General features: G+C 34.7%; 1 long non-coding RNA gene across 1 annotated transcript; it reads right to left on the bottom strand.

The window, feature by feature from the left end:
• LOC109582376 (uncharacterized) lies at positions 1-2,408 on the bottom strand. The gene is made up of 7 exons (XR_002185062.1): positions 1,767-2,408; positions 1,521-1,684; positions 1,327-1,460; positions 1,147-1,263; positions 787-1,018; positions 139-437; positions 1-77 (listed from the first exon to the last, which is right to left on the bottom strand). It is a non-coding gene; the product is annotated as an uncharacterized LOC109582376 (long non-coding RNA).
• Between the last annotated feature and the right edge of the window lie 17 nt (positions 2,409-2,425).

Here is a 2,425-nt window from a genome sequence, read left to right as displayed (position 1 = left end):
GCTTTTGGTGGCAGCTGCAATGCTCTTGGCAGCCTCAAGGATCTGAGCATCAAAATTCAGATGAGCATCAATATAGTCTGAATCAGTGAGAAATGAAACAATAACAATTTTGAAAGACACATCAACACATGTACTTACTGGTGCAACCCTTAATTCTTTAAGTTTTTTGGCAGCAGCTTTAATAGAGGTGGCAGCTGCAAGGAGTTCTTGTTCAGTTCTGCCGACCTCAGGATTACTCATATCAATGAAACCAGCTCCTTTTAAGCTCACTGGTAACCTTAACAATGTCACTGACAGCACTAGCAACCTCTCTTGTGAATGAGGGGAGCTTAACATGAATTGAGGAATCATCTGCTTTAAGTACAATGTGATGTAGGAACTGCAGCAAAGCTTTATAAGCAATGGTACATTCTTTACAACAGGCCATGACCCTACACCTGTAAATAATGAATAAATAATAATAAAACTAAAATTACCAATAATAACAATTAAATTAAAATTAAATTTTTACTACTTTTTGATTTGCCTATTAATGTGAGTCAGTTTGATGTGATAGCATATCATAAACCTTATACATGTACATGTATCAGTCTTAGACCATTATAATTCAAATTTGCTTTATTTTAGCACATTCACATTTTGGTGGTCACTAATTTAATAATTATTACTGGGTAAATTAAGATAATTAATATAATAATATTGCATTGGTATAATATAGGAAAGCAGATCACCAATCACTAAAATGCAACTCTGCTAAATTAAAGCACTATACAATTATAACATTACTTTTCAGTCTGTTCTTTAGTCTGTGTAAAGTTCTGTGCAACTGCTTTGCTAATCATGAACAGCTTGGTATCTGAGATTAGCAGCTACTGATACATCAACCTGCTTGCAGCTGTTACCGGCTGTGACAGTTTTTGAGGAGGCAAGAGCAATGGCTTGGGTGACTTGGAGAAGTTTCTCTGGGGTAGCTTTAGCTTTATCTAACTGTGGTGGCTTCAGTAGAAGATTGGAATTCCTAAAGGATTTATACAAATAATAGATCAATAAAACATGTAATTTACAATGTAACACAATAATTATTGTAATAAACAAATTGTCAATTATACTAATTATAATATTAGTATGTACATGTCAAAGCCTTACCACAAGGTCACTTTCAATGGAGTCAATGGTCTTTTCAAGCAATTGAACGCCCTAAGCAGCCTCATTTTGAACATTCTTAACTGTTTTTAAGAATCGACTAGCTTTACCAACCATTTTCTTAGGAAAAGAGAGGAAGAAGGGAGATCCATCAAGTGCATAAGAATTCAAATGTTCCTTTACCTTAGCAATTTCTTTAAGGTTCTCTATAGAAGGGTAACTGACACTCTTACCCCAAACAACTTGAGTGGCATCAATGAGATCAGCCAGAGGCCCAGAGCATTAGCAACATCTCTTATACCATTAAGTAATAACAACTATAGAAAACAAATTAAGAATTATAAGGATTGTGAGAATAAAAGGTTAGAGAAACTAACTTGAGCCTCAACATGATCAAAGGTAAGTGATGAAGCTACTTTCTTGAGTTGATTTGCTTCAGTTTGCATAGTGGTGACAGCTTTACTGGCTGCTTCAGCTAACAGCTCCTGAGGCTGAGTATCATCAGCACTGCTTACAAGAAGCTTAAGTATCATCAACAAGCCTAAGAGAAGGGGAGAATAAATTAAAGATTTAGAGAGGAAGGGTAAGGAAGAATAAGTAAGTTAAAAATTATGCACACATACATCTTAAGAGTCTTCACAATTTCATAACATGCTTCAGAGAAGCTCTCAGTTTCTCCTTCAATAGTGAGAGCTCCTGCAGTGGCTGATATCTCAATATCTCCAACAATTTCTTGAATCTTGTTAATGTCTTAATTCAGTACAGGCCTGAGTCCCAACATTATACCTTTTTGAATGGTGGCAGTGACATTATCAACCTGTATAACAAATAATCAGCTAATGATCACACTATCTCATATAAAAGTAATAAAACTAACTTGCATCGTGGACAAAATAATAGAAAACTTTACATGCACATGTTGCTGAATGCTAAGGTGATCTAAATGTATAATGTACATGTATGTACATATAATGTATATACACGTGTAATGTGGTATAGACATATCAAAATTGTATCTACTAAGTATAAATAATAACTAAAGCCTGAGGTTAGCAGTTAGTACACAAATACATGTAATTACAATACACAGATATGACAATAAATCTATTGGTTCAGATAATTTGTTATGTGCACTGTACTACAACTATTCATGAGGCTTGTTGTATCATAAAAGAGAAATTAGCTGGTTGGTACATGGCTGAAGGACAGCCTGTTGCTATCCTTAACAAGCTGTACAATAACTATGTAAGCTAGGGGTTGGTTAATTGATCTGCCATGATTT

The sequence above is a fragment of the Amphimedon queenslandica genome, unplaced genomic scaffold (genome assembly GCF_000090795.2).
Source record: "Amphimedon queenslandica unplaced genomic scaffold, v1.1 AMPQUscaffold_13387, whole genome shotgun sequence".
NCBI lineage: Eukaryota > Metazoa > Porifera > Demospongiae > Haplosclerida > Niphatidae > Amphimedon > Amphimedon queenslandica.
This window is presented reverse-complemented; position numbering and strand designations above follow the sequence as displayed.